General features: G+C 36.1%; 1 protein-coding gene across 2 annotated transcripts in view; it reads right to left on the bottom strand.

Annotated features, from left to right (window-relative positions):
- The window catches only part of KBTBD3 (kelch repeat and BTB domain containing 3), a 49,134-nt gene that overhangs the window by 8,379 nt on the left and 20,695 nt on the right, over positions 1-20,060 (bottom strand). Inside the window, exon 2 of one of the 2 annotated variants that reach the window (XM_032640718.1) lies at positions 510-654. The exons of the other annotated variant lie outside the window; for it this stretch is intronic. The gene's annotated coding sequence lies outside the window, so the exon portion shown is untranslated. The remainder of the gene's footprint in view (positions 1-509; positions 655-20,060) is intronic. 2 annotated transcript variants of the gene reach the window in all.

Below are 20,060 nucleotides of genomic sequence, written 5' to 3'. Positions count from 1 at the left end.
ATGTGGCTAATGGCTATTATATTGTACACCACAAACACAGAATATTTTCATTATCACAGAAAGTTACTGACTAGCTGATGTACTATATGAAGAATAATGTGCCTGTATAAGAGTGTGTGTGCATGCACACGCAGGGGCCATTAATAGGATGTAATTCACAGTAGTATTGGAAAAATAAGTTACCTGTAGTAATTTTGTGAGCAGTGTTCTGAGTAACTGTAAGTAAATAGACATATTAAGAATGAGAGTGGGTGTCGTGGAGGGAAAAAAGGTAATGAGAGGCTTGGGAGCAGTTGTGAAGAAAAGTAAGGCAGAAAACAGTTGTATTAGAGTTCTTTAGAGAAACAGAACCAATGAACCAGTAGGCTATATATTTGGCTATAAGCCTATTTGTTATATATATAACTACTGGTATATGTGTGATGTGTGTGTGGTGTGTGTGTATGTATGTATATGTGTGCATATATAAATATATTATATATGTATATACATATAAATAATTGGCTCACAAAATTATGGAGGTCCCAAGATATGTGGCTGGCAAGTCGGAGACTCAGAACAACCAACGATGTAGTTTCAGTCTGAATCCAAAGGCCTGAGAACCAGGACAGCTGATGGTATAAGTTCTAGTCTGAAAGCTGGCAGGCTGGAGACCTAGGAAGAGATGATTTTTCAGTTCAAGTCCAAAGGCAGGAAATGATAATGTTCCAGCTCCAGCAGTCAGGTAGGTGAAGTTTCTTCTTACTCAGCCTTTTTGTTCTCTTCAGGTCTTCAATTGATTGGATAAGACCCACCCACATTAGAGTGGGCAATAATTTACTCAGTCTATCTACTCAAATGGTAATCTCATCCAGAAACAGCCTCACAGACACACCCAGAAAAATGTTTGACCAAATATCTAGGCACCCTGTGGCCTAGTCATCACAACAGTGCAAATCTTACATAAGAATGTTAATAACATCTGATCTAGGATAAAAAGAATATTCCAAGTTAGAGTGGGGTACAAAGATAATCATCACAACAGTGCAAATCTTTACTTAAGAATGTTGAGGGAATTCCCTGGTGCTCCAGTGGTTAGGACTCTGTACTTTCACTGCTGGGGCCTGGGTTTGATTCCTGGTAGGGGAACTAAGATCCTGCAAGATGTGTGGCATGGCCAAACAAAACAACAACAACAACAACAAAAGAATGTTGATAACATCTGACCTAGGATGAAAAGGAATATCCCAGTAATTCCTCACCTCACAAGGCATACTTCTTAAGTCACCTGTAAAACTGTTTATAAAATTACATGTTTTTCCTCCTTTTCTAATAACTATAAAATCATATATCTTCCTAGGGGTATGATGTAATATGAAACAGAAGAAGGAGTAGGGCTTTAGAAGAGGATAAGACTTGAGTTCCAATGCTGGCTCAGCAATATACTTGTGATACATTTGAGGCAAGTAACTTCTGATCTTTGATTCTCATTTTCTTCATTTGTAAAATAAGGATAAACTTTACCTATCTAGTTGTGTTATTGAGAAGATTAAAAATAATAAATAGTTTAGCATTTACTATGTGCTAAATAAATGAAAGTTAGTACTTATTTTCTATTAGAAAGTTAACATAAAAGCCAAAGAAATCATTTAAATGACATTAATCAAAATGTTTACATTTAAAAGGTGGTAGGAGGAGGGACAGCAGAAGCAGTTCTCTAATAATTCCTAGGGCTTAAGAGGAAAGCTGAACATAAGAGCTATCATTGCAAAGTAGTTTTATATGGAGTATCAGGATCAATGAAGAGAGACAACTGGTGGAGACTTGAGCCAGCCTCCTCTTTCTGACTCCATAATGACAGAAAGGAACACTTAAAGGGACTAGCCAGGGAGTATTTATACTACACAAGGGGTAGTATAACAGAGCACGTAACCAGCGTGATATACACTAGATAGACATGACTTAGTGCTGTGAAAATGATCAAAGCATCTTCTCAACAACACAATGAGGCCAGGGTGTTACTCCTGGTCTATTTCTCAAGTCTAGCAATGGGCTACAGCATCAATAATCTGTAACAGCAATATAGGGTCTCTCCATGGCCTGCCTCAAAGAATCACAGAATTGGTTGAAAGACTCAGTCCTTATCACCTACACACCCATTGGAACTGCTCCGAATTCTCATCCATTTAAAGATATGTATTTAAATCCTTCTTTATTAGAGGAAGTTAGATACTGAAGATGGAAAAATAAATTTATCTCCTATAAGCTTAGATTCGTCTGGGTTTTTAAAAGTTCCCTCAAAGTTTAGGATTATAGGTGTTGACAAGGATTTTTGATCCACATGGGACAATCTACAGCAGAAATTACTACCCTGACTTCCAAGCCATCTAATCAGGGAGAGATGAAGGAAATGATTTGGGTAGATACTGAATACTTGTTTCATAATACTTTCATTCTGTATGTGATTGATTACGTATGTGTGTGTACACATAAAATTTTTTTCTACAACTTAATTTTAAAATACATTCTTATTGGACATTTAAGGGTATCTCTACTTTCCAATTCTTTAATGTGGTCATAATTACCACTGGAAACTACCAAAATTTAAGTAGTATCATGTTGGTTTTCCCCCGCCATAACTCTATTATTTTTCTGTTTCTCATCTGGATGAACGGCCACTACACTTCCCAAGCTAGACACTTGGAAGCCGTCTTTCACCAACCATATACATCCATTTTAAAACCACTTCTCTCCATCCCTACTGCCATTCTTTTAGTTTAAGCTCTCATCGTTCTCACTTGAATTGCCCCAACAGCCTTAACACTGATCTTTCTTATTCTATAAACTTTTATTTAAAATCTTCTGGGTTTCAAACCTGTGCATACATTTGGGAATATAAATATAAATGAGGCACAGAATCCCTGCTCTTACAGGTTTATAGGCTAGTGGGGAAAGAAATAAGTAAACTGTATAAGGGTCATAATAGAGATATGAGCAGTGTTATGGAAGCATAGAGGAAGGACAACATTCAGATTTGCTTTCGGGGTGGAAAGGACAAAATAGAGAGGGGAGGAGGAGGATTGAGGAAGTCATCCTGATGAGTACAGTACTTGAGCTGTTAAAAAAAAAAAAAAGGAAAATGGTTATCAAAGGTGAGAAAGGCATTTCCAAGAGAAAAAATTAAGTTATAAATGCAAAGGCATGGATAAGAGTTATTATGGCCCCTTTGGAGAAATACAAAGTTGAGGACAGGGGATAGGGTAAAAAAAGCTTAAGTAGTAAATAGGGAATGGCTCATGCAAAGTCTTACATACCATGCAAGGGGGCTTGGGTTTCATTCTATAGGTAATGAGGAATATTTAGAAAACTTTTAAGGAGTGGCATTATACCACTGGATTTACATTTTAGAAATATCATTCTGCTAAGAATATAGCAGTGAGTAACAAAGATGTGGCTCCTATTCTCATGGAGCTTACTATCTAATGGGACAGATATGCATGTTCACTGGCATTGGTAATGAGAATATCAATTCTAAAAAATCCAAACACTTTTTCTTAATGAAAAACAAATTTAATTTTGTTAAGCCACTGAGATGTAGCTATTACAACAAATAGGATTATCTTGATTGATGAATATTAATTTTAATCCCAGCAACTCAATAAGTACATTTATTAATCTAAATATTTATCTGTTGATTCTCTAGTGTTTTCTGCATAAAAATTACATCATTTGTAAATACTAAGGTTGCTTTTCTTTCCAATTTTTTACCAATTTTATTTCTTTTTTTGTACTACAGTAGTAGCTAAGACCTCCTGTACAATGTTGAATAAAAGCAACATGGTTTGCAATATGTTTAAATATCACTGTATGTGTATATATAATTTATAACTAATTATTTATACCAAGTTATAATATATACATAAATAATTTGGACCTTGGATTAAGTCAGTTACTGAGGCTCATAGATAAGAAGTGAAACCAACGATAAATGTATATTGTAATTTTTATTTCTGTAACTAGTAATGTAAGTAAAATGGCTTTATTTGAAATTTTCAAGTATCAACTAATACATCAGCATTACACACAGGTATTCACTTTTGTAAAGTGCTTAAAAGTTAAAGCCCTCCATGTTTACTCTATGTAGAATGGTCAAGCAGAGAAGCTGAAATGTCCTATTTTGTCAATTTGGCTTGAGTGAATTTCTACATGGAGACTTTACTTAATCAACGATTATAAGCACAATCAAAGAGAAAGGGCACTGGAAAATATATGAAAGGGGAAGAGGGATCTGATCCACAAGATAACTAAAGCCATTGAAATTAATAAAAATCAATCAAGGAAAATAAGTAGAATTAGCAGAGAAGAGGGCCAAGGATGGAACACCAAGGATAACTAATCTTAAGGGATAGACAATTTAAGTTGAAGAATTATTTATGCAGCATCTGCTACATACCAGGTGATGGTCTACACAAACTGAAAATATAATGGAAAATACAATCTGTAGTAGATACAGGTGAAAAAGTTCTACAGCTGAGAAAAAACTCACAAAGAACAGGAAGAGAAATGCAAGAAAATTAGGAAAGATGGTGGAAGCCAAAGGAAGAGAATTTCAAGAATGAAGCAGTTCCCATATTATCAAAAGCTGAGAGAGATTAGGTAAGGTAAGGACTGAAGTCACCGATGATTTGAGGGTGGGGTGGGGAGAGGCCAGATTACAGTGGTTTTAAGAGGGAATAATGAACAAATTTGTATAAATTTTTCTTTTAAGTTCAGTGAGGTTGGGACTAGAGGTGCAATTCTAGGAAATATTGTTTTGCTTTAGATGGGAGAAATTTGAGCATGTTAATACACTAACAAAAAAGGGGAGATATGGAGGAAAATTTTTGATAATGATTACAATAATCTAAATTAAGCACTTTCATCCCTATCAAAGCAAATCATTTTGGACCTTTAAAGCAACAAATCAGAGAACAATACTATATGGCAAAACTTTCATTTCTGTTAACAGGTAAACACTGATAAGCAAATGAATGGTTAGAGACTCAATTTTCATAGTTTATCTGTGATATAACAAACCTGAAAATATTAGAATTTATAAGTAATTTATACAGCTATTTCATTCAATGCTCATAATCCTTTAAGATTAGTATTAATAATGACTTTTTCAAAATGGGAAATTGAGGCTGAGATTAAACAATAAGGTGTAAGACACAAAACTAACAGAAACATGCTTGTTTCACTCAAAGTCCATGCTCTTTTCAATACTATTCTGACCCTGAATTTTAATATCAAATGAAAGCTCAGAAAGTAATTTTAGTGCTCAGAAGATCCAACCATAAATGTACTGGTCAAAACTTACCATGGCAATTTAAGATCATTCTGAATAAGAAAGACATATATGACAAAAATAAGAGCTAACATTTATAGAGCCAGTACCATGTGTTAGGTACTGGGCCGTGGGTCTCACACAGCATTTAATTTAATTCTTATAAATATTACTCCTATAAAAAATGAGACCTCTGCTTTAGTAAAGTAGAGTAGACATACTTTTCCCTGTATCTCCTGCTAAGCACAACTAAAAACCCTGGACATATATAAAAATATATATTACAAACATACAGAGCCTGTGAGAAGCGGAAGGAAACAGGCAGGCTGGCTAGTGAACTTCACACTCAAGGAACAAGACAGTGATGAGTTCCTTGGGTTCTATTTTTGCCTAATATATCATAGATAGTGAAGAAGCTGACAACACTGAACACCAATGGGCACACACATAAAGAGATCCAAGAAAAACATGATCTCTTTAGGCAAAGGACCAGGAAAAAGAGCAACCTAGCAAGACAAAAGTTTTGACAAACAGCACAAAAAAACTAGGGCTCTATCCCACCAATGTCAGCAAAAGTGGAATGGAGAGCCAAGAATTCCACCCTTGCCAGACTGTAATGAGGTGCCTCAGCTCTCCTCCTCCCATTCTCCCAAAGGAATGCTGTTGGTGAAGGCTGAGTGGGGAGTCAGGACATTAATCATTTCTGGGTGGTAACAAGTGGCCACCAACAACCCCCGCCAATCAGTGGCAATCATGTGGCATGTGGGGAACCTGAACTTCTACCCCCACCTGGCAGTAACATGGCATTCCACCCCCTCCTGGCTGGAGTAGAGTCAGAGGCCGAGTAAAGAATCAGGACTTCCACTACCGATTAGCAGCAACAAGGCCATCCCCAATGATGTCACTGGAGACCACGTGAGGAGCAATAACAAGGTGCCTCTTGTTTTTTTTTTTTTTTTTTTTTTTTTTGGTGCCTCTTGTTATCAGCGGATAATCTGAGGCTGAGATTGGTATCAGAGGATGCAGAGAGGGGAGCCTAAACTTCTAATTCTGTCCAGCAGTAGAAAGGAGCCCTTCCTCTCCTAGGTATCAACAAAGGTATAGTGGAAAGTCTGGACTTCCTTCTCAACCTGGCAGCAATGAGGTGGTAACCTAAACCGAAAAGAGCAGTGCTAAAAAAAAACCCACTAAAATACAAGATTTAAATAATATCTAGGGTCTTATATAATACTCAATAGAGCTAAGAACCAGGAATATATCAAATTAAATAAGAAAAAACAATCAACAGACATCAACAGTGAGATGACACTGATGTCTGAATTATGTGCCAAGAATTTTAAGCAGCCATCATAGAAAAACCTCAGTGAGCAATTACAAAGTATATATTATATACATGCACATATATATATTATATACAGTTGTCCCTTGGTAACCACAGGGGATCGGTTCCAGGACACTCCTCCCCATCCAATACCAAACTCCTCAGATGCTTAACTCCCTTATATTAAATGGCTGGCATAGTACGCTCAGTCCTCTGAATGTGCAGATGTGGAACCTACAGATATGGAGGGCTGAATGTATACATGTACATATGTAAGTGATGTAATCCTAGAACAACCTCTAAAGCATCTATACAAAGAGATACACCCAGAATCATTATAGCAGAATGAAAACGGAAAATGGAATCCTAAAAAAGGTTCAAGTAACCCAAAGGAGGCAGAAAAAAGAAAAAAGAGAAATTAAAAACAGAATAAACAGGGCTTCCCTGGTGTCGCAGTGGTTGAGAGTCCACCTGCCAATGCAGGGAACACGGGTTCGTGCCCTGGTCTGGGAAGATCCCACATGCCACGGAGCGGCTGGGCCCGTGAGCCATGGCCGCTGAGCCTGTGTGTCTGGAGCCTGTGCTCCGCAACAGGAGAGGCCACAGCAGTGAGAGGCCCGCATACCGCAAAAAAAACCCCAAAAATCATAAAACCAGAATAAACAGAAAACAAACAACCAAAAAGCAAACTTAAGTACTAACATATTCAATAACTGTACTAAATGTAAATGGTACACACACACACACACACACACATACACACACACACACACATACATACACACGTACCAATTAAAAGACAGAGATCAGCAGAATAGATTTAAAAAAAAAATAACCCCAACTTTATACTTCTTAAAAGTAACTCACTTCAAACAGAATGATATAAGTAGGTTGGAAGTCAAAAGATAGAGAAAGATATACTATATAAGCATGAATTAAAAGAAAACAGCTGTGGCTATATTAATATCAGGTAAAGCAGACATCAACAAAGAAAAGTATCAGGGACAAAGAGATATATCACATAATGTCAATCCAGCAAGAAGACATAGCAAACCTAAATGTGTACATAGCAAACAAAAGAGGTGCAGTAATGGGAAGCAAAAACTGATAGACCTGAAAAGAAAAACAGACAAATGCATTTATTATAGCTATAATGCTAGAGACCTGAATGTCCTTCTCTCTAAAATAAATCAGCAATGATACACAAGAACTCAGTAACACCAGCAACCAACAGAATCTAATCAACAGAATACACATGATTTTCAAGTGCCTATGAAACATATAGCAAAAGTGACCATATCCTGACCTACCCTTAAATGATTTAAAAGAATTGAAGGCACACAGATTATGTTATGTGGCCACAATGAAATGAGACTAGAAATCAATTAAGAGAAAGGTTAACACTAAAATCTGAGGGGGCAGAGTCAAGATAGCAAAATAGGAGGACACAGAGTTCACATCTCCTTACAACTAGGGCACCTACCAGGCACTTGTGAGGGGCCACGGACACCGAAGGGGATGGGAAGAACCCCCAAGTAACCAGGTAGGACGTGGCGTGGGGGAGAAGAAATGGAGGCAGGATGGGATGGATGCCCCTGTGGGGCGGCTGGGGGAGGGGTTCACACACCTAGAGTGGCCCACTCACAGTGAGGGGAGCAACGGGGATGCAGAGAGACCCTTGGGAGATTGGAGGATCAGAAAGGAACAAAGCCAGTGTTTCCCCCGCCCACCTGGGCCATACGGAGCCTGCTGAGGCCTTGGGCCTGATCCTCTGCACTCCAAGGCCACCACTGGCTGTGCAGAGCCCAAACCCTGCCCCTGCACTCTAATCCACGCTCTGAGGCCCCCTCCAGCCATGTTGTCCTTTCCGGCTGTGCAGGTCCTGAGCCTAGGGGCCCGCCCCCACCTTAAACCCCCACCACCACCTAAGGTCCTCGGCCCAAGCCAAGGCTTTTTCCAGCCCCTTTTTCTTTTCTTCATTTTTTTCTTTCTTTTTTTTTTTTTTAAACGTTGTGGTTCTGTTTACCTTGTGGTGGTATCATTTATATTTTTATTTTTTCTATTAAGTCTTTCATTTTTCTAATTTTATTTTATCTTTTACTCTTTGTGATTGTTCTGCTCCTTTTGGTTTCTTCCCTGCCTCTTTTTTTTTTTTTCCTGTTTTGGTTCTGTTTTACCTTGTTGTTGTTGTTTCACTTATATTTCTAGTTTTTCCAATATATTTTTTATTTTTCTACTTTCACTTTATTTTTTATTCCTCGATATCATACTTTTTTTTTCTTCTTTTTTTTGCCACGCCACATGGCTTGCAGAATCTTGTTTCCCAGGCTGAGGGTCGGGCCTGAGCTGCTGAGGTGGGGATAACAAGTCCAAACCGCTGGACTAACAGAGAACCTCGGACACCAGGAAATATTAATCAGAGTGAGGTCTCCCGGAGATCCTCACTTCGGCACCAAGACCTCACTCTACCCAACTGCCTGCAAACTCCAGTCCTGGACACCTCAGGCCAAACAACCAGTAAGAAAGGAACAAAGCCCTACACATTAAAAAAAATGAGTTGACAAAAAAATGTGTTACAGATGAAGGACCAAAGTAAAAACCTACAACACCAAATAAATGAAGAGAAAATAGGCAACCTACCTGAAAAGAAATTCAGAGTAATGATACTAATAAAGATGATACAAAATCTCAGAAATAGAATGAAGGCATGGATTGAGAAAATACAAGAAATGTTTAAAAAAGACCTAGAAGAACTAAAGAACATAAAACTGTGATGAACAACACAATAACTGAAGCAAAAAAATACACTAGAAGGAATCAACAGCAGAATGAGAAAGAAGAACAAATAATGAGCTGGAAGATAGAATGGTGGAAATAACTGCTGAGGAGCAGAATAAAGAAAAAAGAATGAAAAGAATTGAGGACAGTGTCAGAGACCTCTGGGACAACAGTAAACACACAACATTCGAATTATAGGGGTTCCAGAAGAAAAAGAGAAAGAGAAAGAATCTGAGAAAATATGTGAAGAGATTATAGTTGAAAACTTCCCTAACATGGGAAAGGAAATAGCCACCAAAGTGCAGAAACTGCAGAGAGTCCCATACAAGATAAACCCTAGGAGAAACCACTAATACACATATTAATCAAACTAACAAAAATTAAACACAAAGAAAAAATATTAAAAGCAGCAAGGGAAAAGCAACAAATAATGTAAAAGGGAATCCCCATAAAGTTATCAGCTGTTTTTGCAGCAGAAACTCTGCAGGCCAGAAGGGAGGGTCAGGATATATTTAAAGTAATAAAAGAGAAAAACCTACAACAAAGATTACTCTAACCATCAAGGATCTCATTCGGATTTGATGGAGAAATCGAAAGCTTTAGGGATAAGCAAAAGCTAAGAGAATTGAGCACCACCAAATCAGCTTTACAACAAATGCTAAAAGAACTTCTCTAGGCAGGAAACACAAGAGAAGAAGAAGAAAAGGACCTACAAAAACAAACCCAAAACAATAAAGAGAAAGGTAATAGGAACATATATATCTATAATTACCTTGAATGAAAATGGATTAAATGCTCCAACCAAAAGACCCAGACTGGCTGAATGGATACAAAAACAAGACCTGTATATATGCTGTCTATAAGAGACCCACTTCAGACCTAGGGACACATACAAATGGAAAGTGAGGGGGTGGAAAAAAGGTATTCCATGCAAATGGAGATCAAAAGAAAGCTAAAGGAGCAATACTCATATAGACAAAATAGGCTTAAAAGTAAAGAATGTTCCAAGAGAAAAGAAAGGACACTATGTAATGATCAAGGGATCAATCCAAGAAGAAGACGGAATAATTATAAATGTTTATGCACCCAACATAGGAGCACCTCAATACCTAAGGCAAATACTAACAGCCAAAAAAGGGGAAAATGACAGTAACACAATAACAGTGGGAGACCTCAACACTCCACTTACACCAATGGACAGATCATCCAGACAGAAAATAAAGAAACACAAGCTTTGAATGACACAATGGACCAGATAGATTTAATTGATACTTATAGGACACTCCAGGTGAAAGCAACAGAATACACTTTCTTCTGAAGTGCACACAGAACATTTTCCAGGATAGATCACATCCTGGGTCACAAATCAAGCTTTGGAAAATTTAAGAAAATTGAAATCGTATCAAGCATCTTTTCTGACAACAATACTATGAGATTAGAAATCAATTATAGGAAAACAACTGTAAAAACCACAAACTCATGGAGGCTAAACACTGCACTGATAAATAACCAAGATATCACTGAAGAAATCAAAGAAGAAATAAAAGAATACCTAGAAACAAATGATAATGAAAGCACGATGACCCAAAACCTATGCGATGCAGCAAAAGCAGTTCTAAGAGGGAATTTTAGAGCAATTCAATCTCACCTCAAGAAACAAGAAAAATCTCAAATAAACAATCTAACCTTACACGTAAAGCAACTAGAGAAAGAAGAAAGAAAACCCAAAGTTAGCAGAAGGAAAGAAATCATAAAGATGAGAGCAGAAATAATAGAAATGAAAAAAATAACAGCAAAGATCAATAAAACTAAAAGTTGGTGCATTGAGAAGGTAAACAAAATTGATAAACCGCTAACCAGACTCATCAAGAAAAAAAGAGAGAGGACTCAAATCAATAAAATTGCAAAAGGAGAAGTTACAACTGACACCACAGAAATACAAAGGATGATATGAGACTACTATAAGCAACTATATGCCAATAAAATGGACAACCTGGAAGAAATGGACAAATTCTTGGAAAAGTACAACTTTCCAAGACTGAACCAGGAAGAAATAGAAAATATGACCAGACCAATCACAAGTAATGAAACTGAAACTTGATTAAAAGTCTTCTAACGAACAAAAGTCCAGGACCAGATGGCTTCACAGGCAAATTCTACCAAATATTTAGAGAACAGCTAACACCAATCCTTCTCAAACTCTTCCAAAAGACTGCAGAGTGAGGAACACTCTCAAACTCGTTCTACAAGGCCATCATCACCCTAATACCAAAACGAAAGATATCACACACACAGAAAAATTACAGGCCAATATCACCGATAAACATAGATGCAAAAATCCTGAACAAATAAATACTAGCAAACAGAATTCAACAGCACATTAAAAGGATCATACACCAGGATCAAGTGGGATTTATCCCAGGGATGCAAGGATTCTTCAATATATACATATCAATCAATGTGATACACCATATTAACAAACTGAAGAATAAAAACCATATGATCATTTCGATAGATGCAGAAAAAGCTTTTGACAAAATTCTACACCCATTTATGATAAAAAAATTTCCAGAAAGTGGGCATAGAGGGAACCTACCTCAACATAATAAAAGCCAAATATGACAAACCCACAGTCAACATCATTCTCAATGGTGAAAAACTGAAAGCATTTCTTCTAAGATCAGGAACAAGACAAGGTTGCCCACTTTTGCCACAGTTATTCAACATAGTTTTGGAAGTCCTAGCCATGGCAATCGGAGAAAAAAAAGAAATAAAAGAAATCAAAATTGGGAAAGAAGTAAAACTGTCACTGTTTGCAGATGACATGATACTATACATAGGAAATCCTAAAGATGCCACCAGAAAACTACTAGAACTCATCAATGAATTTGGTAAAGTTGCAGGATACAAAATTAATGTACAGAAATCTCTTGCATTCCTATATACTAACAACAAAAGATCAGAAAGAGAAATTAAAGAAACAATCCCATTTACCACTGCAACAAAAATAATAAAATACCTAGGAATAAATCTACCTAAAGAGACAAAAGACCTGCACTCAAAAAACTATAAAACACTGATGAAAGCAATCAAAGATGACAAAAACAGATGGAGAGATATACCATGTTCTTGGATTGGAAGAATCAATATTGTGAAAATGACTATACTACCCAAAGCAATCTACAGATTCAATGCAATCCCTATCAATTACCAATGGTGTTTTTCACAGAATTAGAGCAAAAAATTGTACAATTTGTATGGAAACACAAATGACTCCGAACAGCCAAAGCAATCTCGAGAAAGAAAAGTGGAGCTGGAGGACTTCAGACTATATTAAAAGCTACAGTAATCAAGACAGTATGGCACTGGCACAAAAACAGAAATATACATCAAAGATACAGGATAGAAATCCCAGAGATGAACCCACGCACCTATGGTCACCTAATCTATGACAAAGGAGGCAAGAATATACAATGGAGAAAGACAATCTGTTCAATAAGTGGTGCTGGGGAAACTGTACAGCTACATGTAAAAGAATGAAATTAGAACACTCCCTAACACCATACACAAAAATAAACTCAAAATGTATTAAAGACTTAAAGGTAAGACCAGACACTATAAAACTCTTAGAGGAAAACATAGGAAAAACACTCTTTGACATAAATCACAGCAAGATCTTTTCTGACCCACCTCCTGGAGTAATGAAAATAATAACAAAAATAAACAAATGGGACCTAATGGAACTTAAAAGCTTTCGCACAGTAAAGGAAACCATCAACAAAATGAAAAGACAACCCTCAGAATGTCAGAAAATATTTGCAAAGGAAGCAACGGACAAAGGATCAATCTCCAAAATATACAAACAGCTCAATAACAGAATAACAAACAACCCAATCAATAAATGAGAGGAAGACCTAAATAGACATTTTTCCAAAGAAGACATACAGATGGCCAACAAACACCTGAAAAGCTGCTCCACATCACTAATTATTAGAGAAATGCAGAACAAAACTACAATGAAGTATCATCTCAGACCAGTCAGAATGGCCATCATCAAAAAATCTACAAACAATTAATGCTGGAGAGGATATGGAGAAAAGGGAACCCTTTTGCACTGCTGGTGGGAATGAAAATTGATACAGTCACTGTGGAGAACAGTATGGAGGTTCCTCAGAAAACTAAAACTAGAACTACCATATAACCCAGCAATCCCACTACTGGGCATATAACCTGAGAAAACCATAATTCAAAAAGATACAGGTACCCCAATGGTCACTGCAGCTGTATTTACAATAGCCAGTACGTGGAAACAACCTAAATGTTAATCGACAGATGAATGGATAAAGAAGATGTGGTACATATATATATAATGGAATATTACTCAGCCATAAAAAGGAACGAAATTGGGCCATTTGTAGAGACGTGGATGGACCCAGAGTCTGTCATACAGAGTGAAGTAAGTCAGAGTAAAACAAATATCGTATATTAACGCATATATATGGAATCTAGAAAAATGGTACACACGAACCTATTTGTAAGGCAGGAATAGAGATGCAGACGTAGAGAATGGAAATGTGGACGGGGGAGAAGGGGAGGGTGGGATGAACTGGGAGAAAAATAGATAGCTGGTGGGAACCTGCTGCATAGCACAGGGAGCTCAGCCTAGTGCTCTGTGATGAACCAGACAGGTGGGACTGGGGAATGGGGAGGGGGTCCAAGAGGAAGGGGATATATTTATACACACAGCTGATCCACTTTATTGTACAGCAGAAATTAACACAACATTGTAAAGCAATTATACTCCAACCAAAAAAAATTTAAATAAAAATTAAAATCTCCACGCACCTGGAAACGAAGTAACACATTTGTTAACAATTCATGAGGCAAAGAGAAAGTCTCAAGGGAAATTTTATAAAAATACATTGAATTGAATGAAAATGAAAACACAACATACTTAAATGTGTGGGATGTAGCTAAAACAATGCTGAGAGAAAACTTTATCTCAGGAAATGATTACATTATGCAAGTATAAAGGTCTCGAATCAATCACCTAAGCTCCTGCCTCAAGAAAACTAGAAAAAGAAGAGCAAAATAAACTCAATGTAGACAAGAGAGAGAAAATGATACATAGCAAATTATCTATGAAATTAAAATTGTTTAAATGCAGAGAAAATCAATGAAACAAAGAGCTTATTCTTTGAAAAGTTCAATAAAGTAGACGAACCTCTAGCAAGACTGACAAAGAAAGAATAAAAGAGAGAAAACACAAATTATTAATATCAGGAGTGAAACAAGAGAATTACTACAGACCTTGAAAACATCAAAAGGATAAAGGAATACTATAAACAGCTCTATACATAACAATTTGATAGTTCAGATGAAATAGACTAATTCCACAAAAAACACATTACCACAACTCATTCAAGATGAAATATAAAATTTGAATAGTCATGTTACTATTAAATAAATTAAATTTACCAAATGTTTAAAGTATGAATACCAATTTCATCCACAATATAAAACAGGAGGGAATACTTCCCAACTAATTTTATTAAGTGAGTTTTACTGTAGCATCCCAAAGACACTACTACAAAAATAAAAAAGACAAATATGATGTAAAAATTATTTTTAAAATTATCAAAAATAGTTCAGCAATAAATAAAAGAAATTATATACTACAACCATATTCAGGGATGTAAGAGTAGTTCAATATTCAAATATCAATATAAACCACCATGAAGGATGCTATGAAAGAAAAAATCATATGATCACATAAACACAGAAAAAGCATTTAAAAATCCAACACATATTAACAAGAAAAACTCTCAGCCAACAATGAATAGAGAAGAGCTTCCTCAACTTGATAAGGAACATCTACAATAAAACCTATTGCTAACACTACACTAAATGGTAAGAGACTGAATACCTTCACTCTAAGATGAGAAAAATGACAAGGATATCCACTCTTACCACTGCTTTTCATCACAGTACTGGAAGCTCTAGCCAGCACACCAAGGCAAGAAAATCCTGTACAAAGCATACATATTGGAAAGAAAGAAATAAACTGTCTCTATTTATAGGCTATAAAATTGTCTATGAAAAATCCCAGATAATCCATAAATATATATATAGTAAGTTCAACAATGCCACAGGATATAATATTAACATACAAAAATCAATTGTTTTTCTATAAAATAGCCTTGAACACATGGAAACCACAATTTAAACAATAATACCACTTACAATAGCAAGGGAGGGAGAGAGAGAAAGAGAGAGAGAAAAATTCACAGGTATAAATCTGACAAAAATGTACAGGACTCGTACACTGCAAACTACAAAATGCTGATATAAGAAATCAAAGAAACCTAAATACATGGAGAGATATGCTACATTCATGAATTAGAAATATCAACATAGTAAGTATGTCAATTCTCCCCATATTGATTATAGTAGTTTAATACAATTCCTATGAAAATCCCATAAAAAATTGTTTTGAGATAGAGATGTTTACTCTAAAACATATATGGGATGACAAGGAAAACAGAATAGCTGATGCAATTTTGAAAAATAATAATAATGTGAGAAGAATCAGTCTACCTGACTTAAAGGTTTACATAGCTACAGTAATCAAGACTGCCTGATACTGGTGAAAAGACTAATACATAGATTTGTGGAACAGAGAATATAACTAAGAAGTAGCCCCACTCAAGTAAAGTCAACTGATTTTTGACCAAAGTTCAAAGCAATTCAATGAATAGTACTGAAGCAAATGATATTGAAGCAAATGGACATCCACAGGCAAGAAAAATGAAAAAAGAACCTTGATCTAATGATCACACTTCATAAAAAAATTGACTCAAAATACATCATAAATTTAAATATAAAATGTAAAACTATAAAACTTTTAGAAGGAAGAAATTATAGGAGAAAATCTTTGTGACTAGGAGTCAGTCAATGAGTTCATAGATATGACAGGAAAAGTATAATTCATGAAATAGAGAAAAAAATTGGTAGGTTGAATTTTACCAAAACTAAAAACTTTTCCTTTGTGAAAGACCATGTTAAGATAATGAAAAGACAAGATATGGGCTGGGAGAAAATATCTGTAAATGAAATCTGATAAAAGAGTCATATCTAGAATATATAAAGAACTCTCAAAACTCAACAGTACAAAAACCCAAACAATCAATTAAGAAATAGGAGAAGGGCATGAAGAAATATTTCACCAATGAGAACATACAGATGGCAAATAAGCACCTTAAGAGATGTTCAATATCATTAGTCATTAAAGGCATACTTCATTTTATTGCACCTCACAGATATTGTAGTTTTGATGATTTGTGGCAACCCTATGATGTCAGATGGCTGTTAGTATTTTTTAGAAATAAAGTATTTTAAAATTAAGGTATGTACATTGTTTTTTTAGACATAGTGCTATTGCATATTTAATAGACAATAATACAGTATAAACATAACTTTTATATGCACTGGAAAAACAAAAACTCCATATAACTTGCTGTACTGCAATATTTGCTTTATTGCAGAGGTCTGGACCAAACCCCCTATATCTCCGAGGATTCCACTATGAAAATGTAAAATTAAGTCCACAGGGAACTATTACTATTAGAATTGCTAATATAATATTAAAAATAACCACACCAAAAGCTTGAAAGGATTCAAAGACACTGGACCATTCATACATTGCTAGTGGAAATTATTTGGCAGTTTCTTAAAAAGCTGTTTAGTTTGTGTTTTCAAGACAGTGATCTCATTTGGCCAGGGAACTCAATGTGCAATTCTGCCTGATGTGAGACCCAAACCATGAGCCTTGCTGGCTTTTTTTTAAAAATATCTTTATTGGAGTATAATTGTTTTACAACTATAAATCATAAGTATACATACATTCCCATAACCCCTCCCTCTGGGGCTCCCTCCCATCCTCCCCGTCCTACCTCTCTAGGTCATCACAAAGCATCAAGCTGATCTCCCTGTGCTATAAAGCAGCTTCCCACTAGCCTTCCACTTTACATTTGGTAATGTATATATGTCAAAGCTACTATCTCACTTTGTCCCAGCTTCCCCTTCACCCCTCTGTGTCCTCAAGTCCGTTCTCTACGTCTGCGTCTTTATTCCTGCCATGTCACTAGGTTCATCAGTACCGTATTTTTAGGTTCCACATATGTGCGTTAGCATATGGTATTTGCTTCTTTCTTTATGACTTACTTCACTCTGTATGACAGTCTCTAGGTCCATCCACCTCATTACAAATAACTCAATATCATTCTTTTTTATGGCTGAGTAATATTCCATTGTATACATGTGCCACATCTTCTCTATCCATTCATCTGTTGATGGACATTTAGGCTGCTTCCATGTCCTGGCTACTGTAAATAGTGCTACAATGAACATTCTGGTACATGTATCTTTCCGAATTAAGGTTTTCTCAGGGTATATGCCCAGTAGTGGGATTGCTGGGTCATGTGGTAGTTCTGTTTTTTAGCTTTCTAAGGAAGCCTCACACTCTTCTCCACAGTGGCTTTATCAATTTACATTCCCACCAACAGTGCAAGATGGTTCCCTTTTCTCCACACCCTGTCCAGCATTTATTGTTTGTAGATTTTCTGATGATGCCCATTCTAACCGGTATGAGGTGATACCTCTATTGTAGTTTTGATTTGCATTTCTCTAATAATTAGTGATGTTGAGCAGCTTTTCATGAGTTTGTTGGCCATCTGTATGTCTTCTTTGGAGAAATGGCTATTTAGGTCTTCTGCCCATTTTTGGATTGGGTTGTTTGTTTTCTTGATATTGAGCTGCATGAGCTGCTTGTATATTTTGGACATTAACCCTTTGTCAGTTGCTGTGTTTGCAAATATTTTCTCCCATTCTGAGGGTTGTCTTTTCATTTTGTTTATGGCTTCCTTTGCTGTGAAAAAGCTTTTAAGTTTCATTAAGTCCCATTTGTTTTTTTTATTTTTTATTTTCAATACTGTAGGAAGTGGGTCAAAATAGATCTTGCTGTGATTTATGTCAAAGAGTGTTCTGCCTATGCTTTCCTCTAAGAGTTTTATAGTGTCTGGCCTTACATTTAGATCTTTAACCCATTTTGAGTTTATTTTTCTGTATAGTGATAAGAAGTGTTCTAATTTCATTCTTTTACACGTAGCTTTCCAGTTTTCCAGCTCCACTTACTGAAGAGACTGTCTTTTCTCCATTGTCTGTTCTTGCCTCCTTTGTCAAAGATAAGGTGACCATATGTGTGTGATTTTATTGCTGGACTTTCTATCCTGTTCCATTGATCTCTTTCTGTTTTTGTGCCAGTACCATACTGTCTTGATTACTGTAGCTTTCTAGTATAGTCTGAAGTCAGGAAGCCTGAGTCCTCCAGCTCTGTTTTTCTTTCTCAAGATTGTTTTGGCTATTCAGGGTCTTTTGTGTTTCCATACAAATTGTACAATTTTTTGTTCTGGTTTTGTGAAAAATGACATTGGTATTTTGATTGGGATTGCTTTGAATCTGTAGATTGCTTTGGGTAGTACAGTCATTTTCACAATGTTGATTCTGCCAATCTAGGAACATAGTATATCTTTCCATCTGTTTGTATCATTTTTGATTTCTTTCATCAGTGTTTTATAGTTTTCTGCATATAGGTCTTTTGCCTCCTTAGGTAGGTTTATTCCTAGGTATACTATTCTTTTTGTTGCAGTGTTTCCTTGACTTCTCTTTCTGAATTTTTGTTATTAGTGTACAGGAATGCAAGAAATTTCTGTGCGTGAATTTTGTATCCTGCTACTTTACCAATTTCATTGATTAGCTCTAGTAGTTTTCTGGTAGCATCTTTAGGATTTACTATGTATAGTATCATGTCATCTGCAAACAGTGACAGTTTTACTTCTTCTTTTCCAACTTGGATTCCTTTTATTTCTTTTTCTTCTCTGATTGCCATGGCTAAAACTTCCAAAACTATGTTGAATAATAGTGGTGAGAGTGGGCAACCTTGTCTTGTTCCTGATCTTAGTGGAAATGCTTTCAGTTTTTCACCATTGAGAATGATCTTGGTTGTGAGTTTTGTCATATATGGCTTTTATTACGTTGAGGTATGTTCCCTCTATGCCCACTTTCTGGAGAGTTTTAATCATAAATGGGTGTTGAATTTTGTCAAAAGCTTTTTCTGCATCTATTGAGAGTATCATATGGTTTTTATCCTTTAGTTGTTAATATGGTGTATCACATTGATTGATTTGCATATACTGAAGAATCCTTCCATTCCTGGGGTAAACCTCACTTGATCATGGTGTATGATCCTTTTAATGTGCTGTTGGATTCTTTTTGCTTGTACTTTGATGAGAATTTTTGTATCTATGTTCATTAGTGATATTCGTCTGTAATTTTCTTTTTTTCTGAACATCTTTGTCTGGTTTTGGTATCAGGGTGAGGGTGGCCTTATAGAATGAGTTTGGGAGTGTTCCTCCCTCTGTTGTATTTTGGAAGAGTTTGAGAAGGATGGGTGTTAGCTCTTCTCTAAATGTCTGATAGAATTCACCTGTGAAGCCTCTGCCCCTGGGCGTTTTTCTTGTTGGTAGATTTTTAATCACAGTTTCAATTTCAGTACTTGTGATTGGTCTGTTCATTTTTTCTATTTCTTCCTTGTTCAGT

Source organism: Phocoena sinus, chromosome 8 (genome assembly GCF_008692025.1).
Source record: "Phocoena sinus isolate mPhoSin1 chromosome 8, mPhoSin1.pri, whole genome shotgun sequence".
Lineage (NCBI taxonomy): Eukaryota > Metazoa > Chordata > Mammalia > Artiodactyla > Phocoenidae > Phocoena > Phocoena sinus.
Note: the sequence above shows the minus strand (reverse complement) of the source record. Positions and strands in the feature narration are given on the sequence as shown.